The sequence below is a fragment of the Pinus tabuliformis genome, chromosome 7 (genome assembly GCF_031772625.1).
Source record: "Pinus tabuliformis cultivar Carrire ecotype Pingquan chromosome 7, CPIR1, whole genome shotgun sequence".
Classification (NCBI taxonomy): Eukaryota; Viridiplantae; Streptophyta; class Pinopsida; order Pinales; family Pinaceae; genus Pinus; species Pinus tabuliformis.
Genome location: NC_142293.1, coordinates 521,223,893 through 521,247,898, shown reverse-complemented (window position 1 = coordinate 521,247,898; position 24,006 = coordinate 521,223,893). Strand labels below are relative to the sequence as shown.

Sequence of the window (24,006 nt, the reverse complement as noted above, 5' to 3'; positions counted from 1 at the left end):
TTATTTTTTAATGAAAAAAAACTATTTTTAAGATTTAAAACCATGATTCCAAGCCAATAGAGACAAAATATGCAAAGATTGCTCATTTATATACCATGTAAAGGTGAATATATCAAAATGGCACCGAGTGCAATACATATCATCGACAAAATACATAAGCAATGAGGCTCTAAATGGCCTCTAGAGTGCAAAAACAAAGCCTACAAACTATGGGGCCAGTGGCCTACTACAAGACTTCAGTCTAGACTCTACATATATGATAATAGTAAATACTATAATAGTGATCAACATTATCACTTGAAGTTGAAACTTCTCATGAGTCTCAGTCATCATGATCAAACTCGGTTGAGTCTCGACTCCCAAACTTTGCAGTCACAAACTTCTCTATTGGTTCAGTGACTTGAGTCTCAAACTTCTGAAGGTATTCTGCCCTAATATGCCCTATTATTTCATTTGGTGCTCCACATGGCTTTACATGGCCTCCTATCCCAGCCAAGTGTTGGTTGAACCTGTTAATACCCCCTCCTTGAATGGATTTTTGGCAATATTTGCAGATCATTTTGCCATCAATCATATCACAATGAGCCCATGCAGTATCTCTGGCTTTTGGAGGCATGATGACTCCCTGGATGGTAGATCATAGAAGTGAGAAGTTTATAACATATAAAAAAAATTAATTCATGGACAACAGTCAAATAAGGAATTTTCAAGTGCAAATCCTTACCTGGAAATGCAAATTAGCTTCCTTAGCCTCCTCTTGAAGATGGCAACTCCATTGACAGCTACACACTATCTCCAAAATAGCTCCAACTCCAACTCCAAGATGACTACTTCAGCAAAAACTCAACACTCTCCAAGCTCACAAACAAACTCACAAACACTCCAAATCAGTTGTGTGAGACAAATGAGAGTGAGAGGGGCCTCTTATAGCTTGGAGAGGGTGTTTTTGGAGGGAAAACACCCTTAGTTCCCCCCCAAAACCCAAAAACCACAGTTAGAAACCCACTTTTTGCAAGTTATGGTGGGCATGCCTAAAACCGGCCGGTTCCGTCCTAAACCGGCCGGTTTTCACCGATTAGGGCCAAAAATTGGAGAAACGGCCTTCCAAACCGGGTTTTTTGGCCAGTTCGGACCAGCCAGCTTGCTAACCAGCCGGTTTGACCAGTAACCGGTTTTTGAAAACAGTTTTTAAAATAGTGGCCATCGCACCACCACCCGCCGCCAATTCCTGTCATCTCAACGGTGTGTCTCCAGTCAATGGGCACGTCGGTTCAGGTCAGCGATATATAGGCGGGTCCAAAAGTCAACGGGCGTAACGTAGCGGCCATTCCAAAACGTCAAGGGTAGCAACGAATAACATATATATATATATATATATACATGCAATCAACTGAAGTCAAGGAGCTTATAATTGATAAGTGTGATGCATAGGCAACGGTGGTACGGTACAATTCAGTATTCAGATTATTAAGTTTTAATTAATAAAATATATATATTAATTAATTTAATTTAAAAAAATAAAAAATAAAAATAAACAAATTAGTTCCAATTAAAAGTTTGTGGACAAATATACACCCCCACAAACCTGTTCAATGTTGTCAATGACAATGGCCGATTTCAACAAAAAATTGGTTGATCTGGAGAATAGGATTACTAGCCACTCTGATGATTTCAACCAAAAACTAGTCGATCTCGAGAGTAGGGTTATCGGACTTTCCGACGATATCAAAAAGCTTCAAGATACGACAAATCAGATAGAAGAACAACTCGGGCAAATCTATCTCAAATCCAAAATGAACCATAGTCAGACAATGTCAATGTTGAGCACTTTACATGACAGGATTAAGGTTACACCCAAACAACTATTCCAAGATGATGGAGGTAATCAACAGCACAATTCATCAGGTTCAACAAATTTAGCAGATTCTCATGAAAAAATGGAGTCTATAAAAAAATAATCCTTGCACCATCAAGGAAATAGTAACGCTACTTTTTAAATAAGCAACTCTAGAATTCATTCGCCAATCAATACCCACTTTTCGCTCCACCATTAGCGACATATCAGCGAAAGGCAAAAATTGAGCTGCACAAATTCGATGGTAACAAAAAATGCAGCGTTGGGTGGCTGAATAAAGCAGAGGAATACTTCAAGATTTACGATATTGACAATGACGACGAAAAGATTAGACACGCTTCCATGAAAATGGAAGCCGAACCATATAATTGGTATATGTGGTGGAAGAAGACGACAATCGCCATCAGTTGGAGAAAATTTAAGCATGCATTCTTTAAAAGATTCCATGGTGCAAAGAAAGAAGAGTTTTTTTCAACACTCATCAGGTTGCGACAAAAAGGAAATGTGGATGAGTACACTCGAGAATGGGAGACCTTAGCAACACGAGTACCTAGGTTATCAAAATCTCGTCTAATTCAATCATACATCTCCAGACTTAAAACTCATCTACGAGTGGAACTTAAGCTTCATGACATCACGTCAATAGAAGTAGCAAGACAAAAAGCAAAAGCTACTAAAAAGAAATTTGAACAAATATTGTGGTCAAAACTAAAAAGAGTATATTTGAGACGAAGAATGCCCTAGTTTGTGGATACGGATAATACAAGATATGTTCAACCACATTGTCGTGAAGGAAAAAAATCTAACGTAGAAATGCAAAGGATAAAAGAAGGCAAATGCAAACGTTGTGGTGAGAAGTGGGACCCTAAACATAAGTGTGCTAAAGGAAAAGAAACAAAGAACCTATATAACTATGAAGCAACTAATGATTCAAACAGTGATGAATCAGACATAAAAAATAGAAGATGTCCCAGAATTCTCTCCAAAATTAGATGACGGAAGTATTCCTCAAGTGCCATTATTAGCTACGATAGGTATATCGCAACCCCAAACTCTAAAATTAAAAGGACATATAAAGAAGAACAACGTAGTGGTTCTCATCGACTCCAGTAGCACCCACAATTTTTTAGATGCAACCATGGCAAAAACACTCAACATTTTCTCATTTCCCTTACCCAACATGAAGGTGACGATAGCTGACGGTAAGAAGATTGATAAGGTAGGGAAATGCCATAAGGTAAAATTGCAAATACAAGACTTTAATTTAAAATCCCCGTTCTTCATTGTACCATTAGGAGGAGTAGATGTGGTCTTAGGTATCCAATAGCTACGAACCCTAGGCACTTTTTCTGCCAACCATCAAGTACAGTTCATAAGCTTTAACTAGGAAGGGCGAGAATCAAATCATATCATCATCTCAAATGACGAAGACGATTCGAAACAGAGCACCAGCTTATGTAGTACAATGTCACCAATTATAAATGTTATCTACAAACATGATCAGCAAACAGTCACCAGAGATACAAGATCTAATTCAGAAGCATGAAAAGGTATTCCAAGACTTGCCTATGAAAATGCCTCCTAACAAGGAAATTGAGCATACAATAGAAGTCAAAGCAAGGTTAGACCCCATCAACAGCAAGCTGTATCGATATCCACATCACCAAAAGACGGAAATTGAGAGTATAATCCAAGACCTTTTAAAGTGTGGGATCATTTCGAAAAGTAGGAGTTTGTATGCTGCTCTAGTGGTCTTGGTAAGGAAGAAGGATGGTTCATTCAGGCTATGCATTGACTATATAGGATTACACAAAATAACGATTAAAAACAAATTCCCAATTCCTTTTATCGACGAAATGTTGGATGAACTACATGGCGCAAAATACTTCTCAAAATTGGACTTAAGGTCAAGCTATTACCAAATCAAAATCAGGTTGGAAGACATACCAAAAATGACATTCCGAACACACGAAGGTCACTATGAATTTAAATTAATGCCATTTGGGTTAACCAATGCACCAGCAACATTCCAAGCCACTATGAACAAATTATTTCGTCCATATCTTAGGAAGTTTGTATTAGTATTCTTTGATGTTATTTTAGTTTACAGTAAAACTTGGAAGGAGCACCTACAACAACTGGATAAAGTTCTTACACTACTGAAAGTGCATCAGTTCTACGCAAAAAAATCCAAATGCACCTTTGGAAAGGAAGTAGAATATCTTGGACACATCATATCTCATGAAGGCATAAAAGTGGACCCTAATAAAATCAAAGCTATAAAGGAATGGACCAAACCAGTTGATATATCCAAGCTAAGAGGGTTCTTAGGATTGACTGGATATTACTGAAGATTTATTAAAAACTATGCACATATAACTGCACCTCTAACAAACCTTTTAAAGAAGAATGCATTTCAATGGAATGAAGAAGCAGGAAGGTGTTTTGAAAAACTAAAGGAAGTTATGTCTAATGCCCCGGTATTGGCAACTCCAGATTTCTATAAACCATTTATCATCGAGTGTGATGCTTCCGGATTCGGTACAGGCACAGTGTTAATGCAAGAAGGGCATCCACTAGCTTTTGAAAATAGGAAGCTCAATAAAAGAGAACGTCTTAAGTCCACATACAACAAGGAAATGCTCGCTATTATGCACCCACTAGCTAAGTGGAGACAATACCTTTTGGGAAGTAAGTTCCCCATTCGAACAGACCATAACAGTGTCCAGCACCTCCTTCAACAAAAAACACTTATCGAAGAACAACAAAAATGGATTGAAAAAATTGTCGCCTTTGACATGGAGATACTACATAAAAGGGGAAAAGACAATGTAGTAGCACATAGCCCTATCTAGGAAAGACGAAGAACCAACACTACTTGCAGTCTCGGTTGTTGTTCCCGAATGGATTAATGAGATTCAAAGTGAGTATGCTAAGGATCCAAAAATAACGGTGATAATCAATAGCCTTCCAGACAACTCAAATTTGAATGGAAGAATGACATTCTATGGTACAAAGGAAGAATCTATCTGAATTCAAACTCCAAGTTTAAATCCAAGATACTCAAGGAGTCACATGATTCACTGTCAGTCGGACATGTAGGATTCTTTAAAACTTACTACAATGCACGTCAATCATTCTTTTGGAAGGGGATGAGTCGCGATATTTAGAAATATGTAGCAGAATGTGACACATGTCAAAGAAATAAAAGTGAAAATATTATGACACCTGGATTACTTCACCCCTTAAACATTCCGAATCAGAAATGGGAAGAAATATCAATGGACTTTATTGAGGGATTACCTGTATCTGAAGGCAAGGATAAGATTTTCATAGTAGTCGACAAACTCACCAAATATGCTCACTTTATTGCAATGAAATATTCTGCAAAAATATTTATAAATTACACGGTTTTCCGAAAGTCATTGTGAGTGATAGAGATGCCAAATTTAAGGGTAATTTTTGGAAAGAGTTGTTCAACCATATAGGAACCTACCTAAATATGAGTTCCGCTTACCACCCTCAAACAGATGGACAAACGGAGGTTGTCAATAAATGTTAGGAAGCCTACCTATGTTGTTATGCTACAGAAAAACAAAATAAGTGGGCTCAGTGGTTGCATCTCGTTGAATGGTGGTATAATTCTACTTATCATACGTCAGCAAAAATGACTCCATTCCAAGCTTTGTATGGATATGAACCTCCAAAATGGAAGGATCTAGCTATTGTCCAGACAAATCTACCTGTTGTTAAAAACCAACTAGAAGAAACCCAAAAAATCGTCCAAACCCTAAAAGAAAACTTGAATAATGCAAAGAACCGTACGAAGCAACAAGCGGACCAAAATAGAACCGAAAGAGAATTTGAAGTTGGAGAATGGGTATATGTCAAGCTCCATCCATACAAACAGTTATCCTTGAAACAAAAAGGAAAAAAAAAATTGGCACCGAAGTTCTATGGACCATATCAGAGCAACAAAAGGATCTGCCAAGTTGCATATAGTTTAAGCATTCCGAAGAAAAGTCGTGTTCACAACATCTTCCATGTCTCCTACCTTAAAAGGGCATTGGGCGACCATCAATCAATGTAAACAACGCTTCCATCCCTAGATGATGAAGGAAGGGTCATTTTAGAACCAGAAAGTATCATATCTACGAGAGAAAGGAAGCTTCGATCTCATGTAATCAAGGAATACTTGATCAAGTGGAAGGACTTACTAGAAGAAGAAGCCTCATGGGAGACTGAAGCGTTTCGTCAGCAACATCTGTCGTTACGTATGCTCTGAGGACAAAGCATTCTTTTGAGAGGAAGGCAATGTTGTATAAAAAATTAGTTAGTTCATAAGTTATTAGGCAAAGGGCATGATCAAAGATCATGCCCATTCACTAAGAGGCACCCAAGGCAGTGTATAGCCAGGGGCCTCCCACAAAAGGTAAACATCATCTATTCAATTATTAATAAAATATATATATCGTGGTTGTCAATTGCTAAGTTTATGTGTTTCACCCTCTTGATCAGGGACCTGTCAGAGCTCCTTCTTAGATAGGGACTCCTTTATACATCAACAGCTTCTTCTTCGTGGGTTCTTCAGCTGCTTGATCAACTTCTCTCCTTGATGTCATGAAATTTAGTTGAGCTTCTTCCTTGTAGGGAAACAGCCATCAATCACTTTCCTTCTTATTCCGTCATGTCATTCCTTTCTTCATGGAAAGTGGCCTTCTTGGCATACATCTAGAACTTTCTTCATATGGCTACTTCTTTTCTCTCCATGCTTCTTTCAGGAGTTTCCATCCATCGCATGAATGTTGGTTGTACTTGTACTTACAAGTCTTGTTCTAGTAGCCCTACATGAACTCATCCAGATATTATTCAAGAAATCAAAACATCATATTAAATTAAATCATACCTTACGAGATGGCTCTTCATCATGACATCTTCTTGTAGGTATCAGCATCCTGCACACTTATTGACATATCTCCCAAAGATATCCATTGTCAAGGGTCTTCATCTTTTTCAGACTTTCATCAGAGTCTTTATATCTTTTTGGGAGATTTCCTAGTCAAATCTTCTTGGTCTTTTGGATGTTGATTGCCTTCATCATGGTTGCATATCTCACGATCTCTTCCTTCCTCACACATTCCATTTCCCAGAGCTTTTAATCAGAGTTTCTTAGTCAACTACCTCATACTTCATATGAGGACATATTATGTTGATTTCATCTAGTGTGACTTATCTCTTACTGCATTCTTTCAAAGGAGAAGATCCTTTTTCTCAAGATAGAAATAATGATCCATTGTTACCTACAACCATATGACATGACATTATAATGTTAAATACAAGCATACATACCTCATTTTACCTTTAGGTCATCGAGGCTACTTCCAGTAGCTTCCTTGATTGAAGAGATCTTCAATCCCTTGATCCGCTTCATGTCATCACACCATTATCCCATGAATTCCATAAGTTGGAGTTCCTAATGAAACACTTGCTTCCTCTCTAAATTAGTGAACCCTCTGATGAGGATTCCATTAGAGAACCTTGAGGATCTTGCATATCCCCATCTGGCAGATGTTTCTTGATGTATGATGAGCCTTGTCCTAGATGACATCTTTCTTTCCTTTAATGTTCAATGAGATTCCCAAGAGTTATATCCTTCATCTTTGACTACCATGGATTTGTCCTTTTTGTCTTTCATGATTCCCATGGTGATGTCACGAGCTCTTGCTTCTAATGCTTTCATGATGCCATGATGCATCTTATTATCATTGTCATATCTTATAACACAAGATATAGGAGCTTATGATAAGATCCTTTTGTGAGGGATACTATCTTACTCATAGGAGAGTTTTGATACTCCCTCTTTCCTTGGCCCTTTTCTTTAACTTCCTCCATCCTTCAATGATATGAGCTTCCAAAATATTTCTATAGCATTGAATCTTAACTATACTTATTTTGTCTTTGCTTGAGGACCAACCTTGCCTTTCCTTTCTGCACATGGTTGAATTCTTTTATCCTTTAATACTATAGACTGCAACTTGTCTTTCTCTATCTAGCATAGAGACCACAAATTGTCAGGTGAGGTAACCTTCTTTGTTCATTGATATTTGTTACCTTGCTCATCAATGATGACTACCTTCTTATCATCTTTCCTAGATCTTCATGAAGTTATTCCTTCATTCTTTGATACCTTTACTATTGTGTAGGTCTAAGTGACCTTCTTTACTTTAATTTCCGAGAGTATATCTAGCATTTCATATCTCTCTTTATGTCTCCTCTTCTGCTATTTAGGTATGAGAGGACTTTTGAGTGATATCATATGAATCATGTGAATCTCTTGCTGGATTCAAACAATGCTTGACCTTCATAGACTTTTCATAGATATCAATGATTTCTCTTTTCTATGAGGATTATGACAATCCTCCTTATTCTATGCAAGGACTTTCGACTATCTAACCGATTTATAAATCCCCTCGCAATAATGAAATCATTTAACCAAATTTGATTATAAAATTGAAAGATACTTACTTGGTGTGTGAAGAGGAGATATTCACCTTGATGCTTCTTTTGCTTGATTTGCCCATCATTAGTATCATTTCATCACGACTTTCTTGGAGGCCTTCTAGCACCATGACATTAGTGGTCTTGACATCACCAAGACTGCTTCACAACCTTCCCAATTCATTTTTAAGGTACTTTTGACTTCAACATATTGTTGACATGTTAGTGATACTATGTTCTGATCCGAGCACCATGCTATTGAGATCATAATCATAGACAGAATTCGAGACTGTGACAAGTATATTGGTATGGCACTACACAGTGATGTCTATGTGCATTGTGTAGAGAGGCAATGTATTGAGAGCCCAAACTTGTCAATGAATAACATAACTAAACTGTGGGTGGCATTGTATAGATAGACTGTCTCATCACCAAAACTGCCTTGATGTAATAACTATACTGAGACAGTGATGTAATCATGGATTGTGAGAGGTATTCCTTGGATTACTTCTGCAATATATATGTACACCTGAGACTATCTTTTATGGCATGGAGAAAGTTTAGTGATCAACTAAGTCACCTAACACGGGGATTTGGGATTCGTGGTGTCGGATTCGGACACGTTGACCCCCCGGAACAGGACACGTACGATTCGTCATATATTATTTTATTAAAATATATATATATATATATATATATATAAAATTAGATATTTCTTACACAAATTTTAATTAATGATACAAATTTATTGATTTCAAACATAGATCTTCATCTATAGCTATTAGCATGCATAGTACATACAAAATTCAAATACATGTCAGTGGTACTGGTCACATAAATGATAAATCTATTAAATCATGATTCATAATTCATAACTGAAAGACAACTTACAACTACAAGATAGTACGATAAACACACTGACAACTATAGTTTTCTCATTAAGTCATCAAATCAAAATGTGTTACAAAGGTAGTGCTGGTGCAATGCCAATGGCAAATAGAAATAGAAAATATAAAATAACTACGGGTATACAAGCCTCAAGGCATCAATCAGCATCAGAATCAGCATCAATGTCCTCATCATCATGGTCCCCACTGCTCTCCTCTGCGTCCTCCTCCTCCCCTGTATCCATAGTCGCCTCTGCATCTGTTGATGTGGAGGTTGACCCCTCTAAGTCATCAAATCTAACAAGCTCTATCGCTGGATCATTGAGATCTACGTTGGCCAATGCCAACTCAACACTGGTGTCCAGACCCATATCATCAGGAAAGACATCCCACATCTTTGTCTTTCCCCTCAACCACTCTTCCCTCTGCCTGTAAATAAGACGAAGGTTGGTGTGCACATACACCATTGTCTCTGCCCTGGACTGCTCAAGCCTACTCTTCTTCACACTATACAAATTCCCATATGTGCTCCAATTCCTCTCGCAACAAGAGGATGAAGTCACCTGAGAGAGGAGCCTCATGGCTAACTGCTGAAGAGGAGGGCTTGTTGCCCCATGATTTGCCCACCAAGAATAGGGCTTCTTAGCCCCCTTGTCTCTAATCACATCATAACCTCCAAATCGACCACTGCCAGTGGAAAACTCTACAAAGGCATCCTCCACCTCAGCAAGCAATGCACTATCTTGATAAATCCGCCTGAATGCCTCTTTCCTACCCTGTGAGATTTCACCATCCATGTGAGGAGGGAATCTGTGGGAAGGTCCACCATTCAGCCACTCATGATTGTAGTATTTGGGGTTTAATGAGTGAGCCAAACAATGTAAAGGTGTACAATTCTTGTCCCATCTGCTGACAAGAATATCATGTATGGTATCACAGAAGGCCTCTGGTGATGTCTCATACTCGGGGCACTCACTCTGTAGAATAATGCTCCTCACAGACTCAATCATGGAATCCCATCCCTCATAAACCTCTCCTATGATGGGTTTGTCTGTATCTGCAAATCAAAGCAAAGAAATGATAGGGTCCATGATCCGAATAACTAGATCTACCCTCTTCCACCAAGCATCATCTAGCACTGTGTCCTTCACTCTTTTAGAGGCTAGTTGATCTGTCTTTCTCCAAAAAGACCAAAACTCATAAATAACCATGGCCCCAAGAGCGGTCTTGACCTCCCTCAACCTCTTCAACATGATGAATGAAGAGGCAAATTGTATATCAGCAATCTTCAACAATGATAGATTGGTGTACTCCTTGTAGATAGTGAGGGCATTTGTATGACTTTGCATAAAGTTACAGATATGTCTTGCATCCTCAATAATGCTTCCAATCCAAAGCACATCAGAAGCAATGGATTTCGGTGCTAAGTTCAATGAATGGACAATGCAAGGTGTCCAAAACACTTGTGGATATTTAGCTTCCACAATCATGCCAGCAGCCTTGCAAACAGGTGCATTATCTGTAATGATTTGCACACAAGAATCAACACCTACATCTTCAATAACTTTAATAAATAACTCACCAATAAATTATGCATCCTTGTATTCGCCAAGTGTATCCAATGCTTTCATGAAAACTGGGCCACTCAAGGAAGACACCATGAAGTTGATGATTGAGTGTCGTGTTGGATCTGTCCATCCATCAGAAACAATGCTAACCCCAGATGTTGGCCATGATGCTACAATAGGCTCAAGCATTTTTTGCAGCTATTTTTTTGCCTTCGTCAACAATGTGGTTCTCAGCTTCTCTGACCTAGGAGACACATACCCTGCTGGAGCCCCTTGAGTTAGAGCTCAACACATCTCAATAAATAGAGGTGAACGTGCGACATTAAATGATATGAAGTTTTGATAGAAGAAGGCAATGGTGAGATCAAGCTCTTCCCGTCTCTCTTTTTGGAAAATCTTGTCCATTGGACCAAGTGCTCTTCTTTTTGATGCTTGTCCCCCAGTAGAAGTAGAACTCTCAAATGGAAATTTGGTGGTGGCTTTCCTCAAAAATGGAAGGGGGTCTTCATTCTTGGGTTTTCTTGATTTTGAAGCCACATGTTCCATACCAACATTGGCCTCCTTTTCCAATTCTTTTCTCTTTTGTAAAGAAACAGCTTTACAAGCTCCAATCCCACAACCCGGTAAAGCCAACAAATGTGATTTCACACGGTAATATGTGCTTTTGAAAGAAATGTGACAAAAGTTGCATTTCCATTGCACATTGCCTCCTCCCTTTCCCTTGGTGTTTGGCCCATCCTCTCTTGTGACATATTTCCACAATGGATATTTATCATTGTCTTTAGGTCCTCCTCTTCCCTCAACATTACTTGCAGCAGACTCTAATGATATTGGGGGAGGAGGGGCATCTCCACCCATGACATTCTTGCCCTTCCTTTGCCCCCTAACTGCTGCCTTTGATTGAGCCATGAATACTGTAAAAGAAATGAACAAAGCATGCACAAATTTGTAAACAAAAAATCATATACAAACTGCTGTAAGAAATGCAAAAAAATGGAGGTGAAATGCACTTACCTAGTGCTTGAATCTCCTTGTTGAATGCTCTACTCCCTTAACTCCTTGCTGCAAACCCTTCTCCACTTGCCAACAGCTCACAAAACACTTGCCAAATGAAAATATGTGTGGCTGTAATGAGCAAATACGCCCTTTTCATACCTGCGCAGGTCACTTTTTCCGCCTAGCGAGTCCTGGAAAACAGGACACGATTCCCAAAATCGTGACACGCTACCAAAATTGTGACACACAGTCGGATTCGACGTGGCAAAAAAGGACACGACGTGTCATGGTTTTTGGACACAAATTTCGAGAGAATCGTGTCGGACACGACGGATTCGGATTCGTGGGGCCTATAGGACGAATCCGGTTACTTAGGTGATCAAGAAGTGAGTATCATTGGTATACTCCATCAAACTGAGCGTGAGTTGAGTGCATGACTGTAATTACTGAAGTTGATACTCCATGACTGTTGTAGACCTGCTTGTTGTATACTTGCTCGTTTAATCCTTTCAACCTGCTTTGATATCATTGAAGACAAATCCTTGTATGTCTTTTTTGATGCCCTTCATTTGACTTCAGCACCTTAGCTCTGATACCATGTTGAAGAATCTTGGGCAAATGCAGTTAATGTGATTCTTCTTAGCATGATAACTATTTGTGAGGTATTTTAACTTTTTGCTTATTAACACAATATTATATTGATATCATTAGTGTGTGCATTTCTTTCTTCATCAAAGAGTTACCAAAATACAAGAGACAAGAACATAAGATGTTGGCTTTTTGTCAGGGCCAAAACCTCTCCCTCTTGGAGAGGAAAACCAGCACAAAATTCTTCTTATAGAGATTCTACTTGACGAATACCAAGACCATGATCCTTGACCTACTAGGCCACTCCAAGACCAAGACACCAATCCTCTTCTTTGTCACTATTGAGATCATCTTCATTGTTGCACCATCGAGGCAATCACTACTACATCACTTCATTACTGCTGCAACATCTTTGTTGTCCCTTCACCGAAGTCTTCATCAACTAGATCTTCCATGTTGAGATATGTATTGGAGAGCTGCCTTTTGATCCATCGAGATCATGATTGTCTTATCATAGCCTTTACCAAGATCATGACCATGTTAGGATCATGACTGCACCTTGACCGAGAATGTAACTATGTTCATCATGATTGCACTACAATCTTTACTAAGATCTTACTTGTCATGGCTATGCCGAGAATATATCACTGTGGTATTACTGAGTTTCTTATCCGAAACTGTGAGAGTATGTGAGTGTGTACAGCAATCATCCTTATCCGAAAAACTAGAGGGATCCTTCTCCTAACTGAAACACTGTCTTGCACCTTTATTCGAGATTTCTATAACCCTGAACTTGACCGAGATTTCAGAGAGGAGTGTGAGGATGTCACTGTCCAAATGCGAGGGTGCAGGCTCCTTTATATAGTAGTTTGTCCCTGTATTTGAGCCGACATGTCCATTGAAAGTGTTGTCTCCTTTGTGAGCCGACTTGTCATTTATATTTATCTTGAGGCCGACATGTCTGCCTTTCTTCATTGTTTTGATGGCAGACTTCTTCGTGGTTCTCTTTAGAGGATTATGCTTGTCTTGGAGGGCCTTTTAGACTAGTATATATGTTTACACATATGCTCAAGAAGAGATCTTACATGTCTTTGACTTTCCTAGACCTATGGAATGAGCAAGAAACTCATTCTTATAATTTAAAAATAATATTTCTTTTTCTTGACAAGTACAAAGATCAAAGTTACATTTGTAAATACCGAACCTAGTTACACTTTCTTCAACAGTAGGTCCAAGGTCAACACCCTATCATGGAATCCCATTGAGTCTCAATTGTTCTTGGAGTTTTGTCATTAGTAACGATACTATCTGCAATGTAAACACTTGCCCACACATATTATAACATATGCATCAATATATTCAAAGCAAATTGTATTCAAATAACAATTTCTATGCATTCCAAATATGTTGCTATCTACAATATTGACCTTTGAGTTCATATAACGTAATTGACTATGTCCAACTCGTATATCTAAAGGTTAGCTTTCATATTAATTAGTCAGATGTAGTCATTCTTTTATTTCCATCTCATCATTCATGTTGATATGTAAAATAAAAATTATAGACATCACATCCATAACATAATTCATGATTCTTATTAGTATCATGTTTAAATATTAGTTAAATTATTATTTAAGTAATTAAATTTCGTTTTGGGTGTGGAAGTATTCATTATCATGAATGTTGTAATGGAGTTGCTTTGAGCAGTGCCCAATTGACCAAGAATGCAATAAACATAAATAATGAAAGGGTGTTGAAGGTTCATACAGTTCATGAATTTGATGAAGCCCTGAGGCTTGCAAAGAACAAGCTTGTAGTGGTGGAATATGCAACAAATCACAACTATTAGAGCAAAAGAATATACCCATTCATGGCTGACCTCAACAGGACTTGCCAAGAAGTGAGATTCATTCTAGTAATTGGAGATGAGTCTAAGCAGACTAAGGAGCTCTGTGCAAGAAAAAAAAAATATAACATTTGTCCCCCATTTTAGCTTTTACAAGAACATGGTGAAGATTCATGAAGAAGGTAGCATTGGCCCAAACTAGTTGGAGGGTGATGTCCTCTAATATGGTGACAATGATGCTCCTATTCATCAACTCCATAATAGGCAAGATGTTGAGGCATTTCTCAAAAAACATACAGAGGACCACAAGTTGGTTGTTCTGGATGTTGGACTGAAGAATTGCGGGCCTTGTGTCAAAGTTTACCCAATTGTAGTCAAGCTGGCCAGGAGAATGACTTATAGTGTGGTTTTTGCAAGGATAAATGGAGATGAGAATGAAGAATGCATGGAGTTTCTGAAACAGATGAATGTCATAGAAGTGCCCACTTTCCTTTTTATCCGAGATTACAAGATTTGTGGAAGGTATGTGGGTTCTGGCAGAGGTGAGCTTATTGGAGAAATTCTAAGATATCAAGGAGTCAGATGTTGATTTTTGGGTAGCATCGGATGTGCTCTAGCTCTGAAATTTTGTGGAGGGAATAGAACACATGAGATCACCAAGACCCAAAAATCGTTTGGTGAAATTCCACCCGAATTATATTTTATTAAAATAATTAATATTTTTAATGGGGTTCCTAAGTCTAAACTTAGGAAAATTAAAATATTAATGGGTATTAATGAAAATATAGGTGAAAAGTTTCTAAGAGACGAGGATCAAGTCTAATTTAATCTTAGTTGTTGATTAGAGACTTAATCTTGGACGTTGATTTCTCAACAGGAAAAGTATAAATGGAGGCTTGGGGTCAATTGGAAAAAACACACAGTGAGAGCAGCACTTGAGCTAGATCGAAATTCTGGAGCGTGGTTTGCTGAGAATTTCGAAGTAAGCTTCTAGTGCAGAGAGGAGAAATTCGGCGGCAAGACTTTCGTCCAAGGCCGAGAATACATAACAGAGAGGCAATGCAACACCAAGGAGAGACAGTGCAAGTCCAGGAGGGTGACGCAAAAGCTAGACGAACTGACGCAATCACGCAGAGGCAGCGCTAGGGTTTCTATAAGGCAGATCAGACATCAGTTCAGCAGATCGATTTCTGAGCCAGGAAGGCTCACTTGGAGGGTTACGCAACTCCTAGAGGAGGTGATGCAGTTCTAGCGCAGAGCTGGGAGCAGCCATCACTGCACAACACTGGGGACAATGCAGTCACCTGTGGGGTTTGTTCATCCAGTTGCTAGATTTGCCAAAATATCTCTCTGGATAGAGGTACTTCTGTTAGGTTTATTCTCTGTTGGGTGAGCCAGATTTGGCACCCTAGTTGTATTCAAAAATCTGCTTAATAATAAAACCCTCATATCAGTTGCATTGGTTTTCCCGCATTGGGTTTTTCCGGGACGTTTAGTCCAAAAATAAGTGTGTCCTTTGTGTGGTTGTATCATTTATTTTTCAGTACTTGATCTGTATATTGGTGTAGGCTACAGTGTATTTGCATTAATATTTTCTTACTATTTCTTAAAATAACTTGTTAAAATGAAGAATACAAGTAGGTAATGCAAATCAGTTTACTGCAGTAGGATTTCTGGTTTGTTAGATTCAGAACTTTTCACATCAGAGTTACATACTAGTTACTTTCTGGGCTCTCTAGTGATGAAAATGGCTATGGATTCTTGTTTACATTCTCAGCCAAGATGAATATTTATAGGAAGGAAATAGATTCTTTGTGATATCAAAGCCAAAGTGGAGATGCTTGTCAACCTTATCTAGGGAGGGAAAACCCAATCTCCATGATGCACTATTCTTTATATACATGTTTATTGATTAGTAATGAGACATCAAATGATTGAAAGTGAAATGAAGGATTTCACTCCTTATATGTATAGAATTTAAATGGAGACAAATAACTAAAAGGCAAATTGCAATCTTTGATGTGTAATCTTACAAGGACTTGAAATGAGAACTGTAATTCATATTTTCTCATTAACGATTTATGAACTGAAGCTAGCTTCTTGTAAGTCTGTCTTTTGGCATGGCACATTGTAGCAGAGATTTACTGTTTATAGATGACTTATATTTCCAAATGAAAAAGGATGCTTAGGTCAGCGTGTTTTCTTGTTGGTCAAACTAAACTAAATCTTTTACTTCAAAGTTCACAGTGTTTTACAATAATTTAGCAGAACTCTAGCGTCAAAACCTTACCTACCTGAGCAAAGAGTTGGTTAATAGAAGAACTTTCAGCTGAAAAGGACAATTGCAATATCACAGGAAGAATGCCTAATACAGGTTCTTAATAGTAACATTCTTGGGCTTGTTATGTTAATTTCTACAGATGCCTATATCCTTTGCAAACGAAAACATGAAACATATTGGTTAAAATAACTACAGCCAACCTTAAGAGAGCAAGGAGTGCAAGCATATTTGGCTAACAGAGTATATGTATTGAATACTCTTAATTTACTTGGGCTCAATGCCATTCATGGGAACATTCACTTTTAAACTTTCCTACAAAAATTTAGCACGTAAAAAGTGGCTTTGGAATACAACTGAAATTTGAAGACACTCTATTGGTTTGAGCTTGACAGTATTCAGATACATATATAGAAAAAATTTGCCTCAAATAGTTTGAGAGGGTGAAATGGAATTATAGAATTTTCATTTCAAGCTGCCTCCCATGCGGCTTAAGATGCTCAAAAAGGTTGAAAATAGCAGTACGATATGCCAAATAAAGTGCACAGTTTTTTTTTTGAATGTCAAGACAACTTTAAGAGCATGTAACAAAACAGGGTACTGTGTATTTTGTGAAGCAAATTTGTAATAGGTTACAGGGAGGAAAACCAATTCGGAGACCAACCTAATTTTTTTGTAAATTATAACCTTCAGTTATTGCTTCCTGTATTTTGCTCACATTCTTTTTATAATGAAACTTATTTTGAGATCTTTTCTCCATTACCAATTGAAGTCCCTCAGGAACACCTCAAGCAGCATTTCGTAGCATGTGGATAAGAGATTGCAGATGAGGATGCTGTAGTGACACTTATTGTGAGCATCCCAATCTTTACAAACTGTAAATTGAAGCATTAGAAAGTCGGTCTTGATTAACATTACAGAAAATAACCACAATAGTACTCCAAGAAATAAGGTGTGATGTAGAATTGATCCAATGACGGTTGTATCTGTTTTTTTTTTATTATTCATTATTTTTAACAAGGGTGAAGCAGAGAAGGAAATGAAAGCAATACTTGCCAGCAATGACACAATTTATTTTCCTCCAAAAATAATTAATATACAAGGGAGAAAAGAGAAGTCGGTAGGTAATTTCATGGTGGTGTTGGACATTACAAGAAAGAATGCTAAAATGAATGGCCAAATTACAAATGACAAGGGTTGAAGTTACGCAATTTCTTGTTCCTATAGCATAGAAGATAAATTGTTTAAACTTTATAGTAACAACGCTTAACATATTTAAGCTCTTTAAAGTGTTGGTACATGTACTTACAAGCTACTCAGCATATGACTTTAGGGATAGAATTTTTGCACATAATGCACTCCCAAAAGTAGAAATGACATCCTTTAAGCATGAAATAGCTAGACAACAATTGTCTCATGAAAGATACTTAATAGTGCATACAAGGAAGATTGCAGGTGTTGCCAATAAGAAAGATAACAGGCATTGGATCATTAGTAAAGCTTAATACCAATGAAGATTCTCTCAAGAATGCTTATGACAAGAATAAGGGAGAGTATTTTTCAAAATTTGTGTTCAGAAGTGCTGGAAGTAGCATTAGAAGCAGTAAATGATAAAATGTCACTATAAAAATGTTGTGTAAATGATTAAAATGTCACTATAAAACTATGTTGCACAGGGACTCGTCCCCCCAAAAATACTCACGTACCCTGCGTCCCCGTGTTCCGGGGACTTTTGGACCCTTAGGAAACGTCCCCAAACTGTTGGGAACTCCACTGGGGAGTTGGGGACTTGCTAGCTGTCCCCAAGACGTTCCAGACAGATTTCAAGGATGTTTTTGGCAGATTTCAAGGGTTTTTTGGGCAAATTTCAGGGATGTTTTGGGAAGGTTTTAGGGATAATCCAAGCACAAAGCTTCAGTTTTGACAATCATGGACATTGATGATTGAACAATATGATCATTTTTCCCATTTAATTTTTTTGGAATGCATTGAATCTAAATTTTTGTACAAGTTGCAGCTCAAAACATGGGTTTTGTATGATGAGTTTCATTTTGGATTTCTAGTGATTTAGATATTGGATTTTCAATGGTAAAATTACAAAAAGCACCCTCCATGTCAAGAAAACAGAAAATACAACATTTTAAAAGGATGATCCTTGTGGTTATTTTTCTTGTTCTTTCTTAGGATCATCTCAGCTTTTACATATTGTATGTGGGTTTCGAGGACTCATTCAAGTTTAGTGCTTTCATCATCCCAACCCCAAGCATTGTGAAAACGATCAGATAGTTGTGAATTGGATTGAGTACTAAATGTTTAAATAAATTCCTATTCAATCCCCTTCTTAATCTGAAATATGAATTTAATGTCATTAGAAAACCAAATTATTTTATAGTGGTTTTCAACACAGCTATACAAGTTTTCAAAACCTATTGAAAAGGAAATGCCTTTTGTGTTTAACATAGTCATCATTAACAAGAAATATGAGGGAAAAAAACTAATATAAAGACAGTTCTCCTTGGTAGATTGTTCATCACCCTTATTACAAATTTAAAGTAGTTACACTTAAGTTTTCTAAAGCTAAAGCTCATGTCTAGTGGCCAATAATGGAATGTCACTCAAACCTTTTTTCAAATTGTTTGAGATTTTAATTGGCTAGTGTAAGAGTTGTGCATAATACTAGCTTGAAACAACTACAAATGTTAATATTGAATTCCATATATATATATATATATATATATCAGTGTTACAAGAATCGGTGATCACTCGCGATTAATCGTGATTCTTAATCTGCTCGCCCACGAAAAGTTCCGAGTCAAAACTTTGCAAGACAAACTCTTGTTGACTGAGTTTGACTCGTGCTCAACGTGAGTTTGACTCAGGAGTCAGCGATTTGATACAATTCAGGCGAGTTATGCGATTTTTTGCAGCGATTATTCGTGGTCCTTGTTTAGGGTTGCGGCAGCATTCTAAAACGTAAACCAACAGGCGACGACCCTTTTTTTCACTGCTCATTATTTTGAATTCTCAAAGATGTCGAGAAGGTAAACTGACAGGCGACGAGACAACGTATTTTGTTGTTCAGCGGCCAACATATTTTGTTGGAGCCTGGTATGTAATCACTATCGGTTGAGCATTGGTTTATGTAGTGACAATCACTATCGATTTATAAATCTCTATTTCGTACGACGTGTATAATGGGTGCAACAATGTGTACAAAGTTTAAACATATCTCTATCACGCTTTTAGTGAAGATAGTAACACTAATTCAAGGCCCGAGACTTTCTGTTGAATGTGGAAGACAATGAACCTACAGCCTGCAAGGATTGTCACATTCAAAAAGCCTGATTCAAGTAGAAAAATATCATTGTGTTGTAGCAGCACATCTTTTTCAGAAACATTAATAGCTATCCAATATTAAGATGCATTTTGCATTTGTAACTAGCAGCAATTCAAGGTAGCTTTAACATTGGCAGACAACAAAGAAGAGAACTTAAAGGCACCCATTCAGCTTGTAAGTCTCTTTCGTGTGGAGGAGTAGGGTAACATTCAACAAAGACTCCACTAAGTTTGCCTTAGGGAAAATCTTAGCCTTCATATCTAAGTTAGCAGCTCAGATTACAGCTAGGTTAGGTATTTCCAGGAAAGATGTTAAGTCTCTTGAGTTTGGGGCCAAGGCTGGTATGCCGGCTCTTCTTGCCTGTGAAGTGGCAATCCTCACAGAAACTGTGCATTAGCTTTGATTAACCAACAGAGAAGAACAACACATGCAATCAAAGAAATCATCCAATCTAGGGATGAAATTCTATCCATGTGCAATGCCCGCAATCTAATCACATACCACTAATTAGCATGTTGAAGGCACCTGGGAGAAGCTAACGGTTACATGTTCCAATTAGTAAATTACAACAAGCAAAGTGTAGTGGATTATGTTATTTTTCCAGTTAACAGAATAGAGAAAATCACAAACTTCACAAGACAAAAGTGCCATAAAGAAATGACTTTGGCTCATTGACCACTTGTTGTGGAGCTAAATAGCCTAATCTAGATTCTATATGTTGCAGCCTGTCCTAATCTATATGTTGCCTCCAGTTATTTAGCTTGATTCCTACCTTAATTAACTAGTTAGATTAGGTACATAGTACAAATTTCAAACTTCAAAGTTTCAAACATATATGGCATTTTTAATTTTAATTTTTTATTGTCTTTTACAAGAGCCAAATTAAATAGAAGGCACAACTCCAAATCTTAACAGAAGCCACAATTTAAACACAAGTCCAAAACAACAACAATGCCAAGGGAGAAGGACTTTGCTTGGGCTTATTGTGACAAGATTCCTGGAGACCCCAAGCTCCTTTGTAAATTTTGCAAAGAGAAATGTAGTGGAGGCATTTATAGATTCAAGTACCACCTTGCATAGATACCAGGGCATGACATAGGTGTCTGCAAAAACATTGACGAAAATGTCAAACACCAAGCAACCTTGGGCATTGATATGTTGAGTTAGCATAATGCCAAGAAAGCAAAGCAAAGAAAAGAAATAGGAACTCTTGGAGTTGATATTTTTTCTTCCACTACCCCCTTGTCATCTCCCTCTATTGAATCCTCAATGCAGTTCCCAAGTTTCCCACACATGCCTCCAAGTCCAAGTCAAACTCAAGGCCAAATGAATCCTCCTACATTCCACACTGGAGGTGGAAACATAGACACATTTTTTGCTCCCCGCACAAAACCCGGTTCCCAACCTACCTTGAATGCCACTGGTTGGAAAAAAAAATATCCATAGTCAGGTAAGGAAGGCCATTGCCAACTTTTGGTACTATTCTGACATATCTTTCCACTATGCCAGAAGTCCTTATTGGCAAGCTATGATTGATGCTTTCGCTGTTGCGGGTTCAGGGTTCAAACCCCCATCATCAGAGAGCCTTAGGACATATTTGCTATTAGAAAGTGTTGAAGATGTCATGCTTGTGCTATCTGAGTTTCGTTCATCATGGGTAGAAACAGTGTGCACCATCATGAGTGATGGATGGACAGATCAAAAGAATAGAACTTTAATAAATTTCCTTGTATCTTGTCCAGCTGGCACAATGTTTCTCAAATCAGTGGATGCCTCAGACAAAGTTAAGACTGCCCAACTTATTTGTGAAATGATGGAGGAAGTCATTCAAGAAGTGGGAGAAGAACATGTTGTACAAATTGTCACCGATTATGCAGCTAATTATATGGCTGCTGGTAGACCTTTTGAGATTATGCACCCCACTATTTTTTGGACCTCTTGTGCTGCCCATTGCATAGATTTAATACTTGAGGGCATTGGTGAGCTTCATTGGATACGTGAGGTTGTGGAGAAGGAAAAATCCATAACCAAATACCTATACAACTACACTATTGTCCTAAACACCATGAGAAAATACACGAAAGGTAAAGAAATTGTTCGACCTGCAGTGACTAGATTTGCAACAAATTTCATATCTTTGCAATCTGTGGTTGAGCAAAAGATAAATCTAAGGAGGATGTTCTTGGGACTTGAGTGGATGGCATCTAAACATTCCAAGACCCTTGAAGGCATTGAAATTATTGCACTTGTGTTTAATGACTATTTCTGGAAAGATGTCGAAGAGATTATTGTTGTGACGGAGTCCTTTGTTAGAGTTCTCAAGTACTTCAAGTCTTTTAACTTTTTCATTTTTAAAATTTCATTTCAAGCTTCGTTTTATTTTCAATGTTTCATATTTCTTTAAATTTGAAAGCTTGAACTTTCAGGATGGTTGATGGTAACAAACCCATTATGGGTTACATTTATGAGGCGATCGATCTCACAAAGGAGGCCATCAAAAGAAGATATGGGGATGAGGAGGCAAACTATATGCCTCTTTGGGACATTATTGATGCACGTTTGGATAGGCAATTGCGTTCCCCTTTACATGTTGTTGGGTACTTCTTAAACACACAATATTTTTATGATAAGAGAAAATTTAATGAGGATGGGGAGGTTGGCAAAGGACTTATGACATGCATGGAAAGGTGCTTCCCTGATCCAGAATTTCAAAGTCGTGTCTTTTCCCAATTATAGGATTATAGAGCGTCAGCTAAATTATTAGCCTATACCAGTGCTATACAAGACAGGTCTAAGATGTTGCCAAGTACCCTTTGAGGCTTGAAGGCCTCATCAATTCATTAAATATGTTTAGAACTTTACTTTGCGTGTTAAATGATTTATTAAATTTTTTGTCTTTTTAAGTTTTTACTATTTAGTATTTAGTACGTCTACTCATGAACCCTTGCCACTTGCTAGGTCTTTGGTGGAAAAACTTTGGTACTGATATGCCAGCTTTGAAGAGATTCGCCATTCGAATCTTAAACCAAGCACGCAGTGCTTTCGGTTGTGAGAGCAACTGGAGCATGTTTGAGAAAATACATTCTAAGAAGCACAACTGATTGACACAAAAGCACTTAAATGACCTTATATTTGTCCATTACAATCTACAACTTCGCAACAAGCAAATACTAGGTGAGAGATTGAATTTGAAGGTTTCATAATCTGATTTGCACTTTAAAGTTTAAACTTTAAAGTTCAAAGTCAAACTTTAATTCACATTTCAATGTCTCATGATAATGACAAATTTGGATCATTCACCAATAGACCTTAAAGAGATAGATTTGCAAACTACAAATGCAGAAGATTGGGTCCAATTAGAGGAGGCTCCTCTTTTAAGCCTACATGACTTCCAAAACTTTGAGAGTCAAGCAAGCGAAGGAGTGGGACGAATCGCTTCTAGTTCTCACTCTTAAGAGTCTTAGGCTCTTAGTTACTGATTTTGTTATGATTAGAATGCAATTTTTTGTAAACTTTTAGAAGCAGATGCTTCTAGTTCTATGTAGTCGCTAGTTAGGAGTCAGGACTCAGTACTTTGGATCATGTTTGGACTCATAACATATATGAGATACTTATTCATTCATGATATTTTGGACATCTACTGATATTATGCATTGTTTGGACATGGTTTTAGTGAATATCAATGAAAAAAAAAATTAATTCAATATATGTGTATATTTTTATTTATTGAATTCACTAATTTTTTCCTGATCTTTTGCCGATTTTTTCTCAATCTGATTAAAACTCTTCGCTCTTTTGCCTCGCCGATTTATTGTCGATTCCAAGTCTAGTAACATTGATATATATATATATATATATATATATATATATATATATATATATATATATATATAGAGAGAGAGAGAGAGAGAGAGAGAGAGAGAGAGAGAGAGAGTCCTCCCCAAACCACGTCCCTTGAAAATTTGGGGGTACGCTCTAGCCGTTCCAGGAACTCATCCCCAAAACCAATGTAACATAGCTATAAAACTATAGTATCCTATACGCTAAGAGACTAGTTAATCAACTATCTTTATACCTACAATAACAACAATAGATTGATATCAAAATTAATTTATATAATTGTACTAATTTTAAATTATTTTACAATGCTACC

The 24,006-nt window shown here is 37.6% G+C and overlaps 1 protein-coding gene and 1 pseudogene across 1 annotated transcript in view; one reads left to right on the top strand and one right to left on the bottom strand.

Moving 5' to 3' along the window:
- Positions 1-24,006, bottom strand: part of LOC149248355 (flap endonuclease 1-like) — a 236,807-nt gene that overhangs the window by 35,695 nt on the left and 177,106 nt on the right.
- On the top strand, positions 1,608-14,827 carry LOC149248356 (thioredoxin-like protein CDSP32, chloroplastic; annotated as a pseudogene).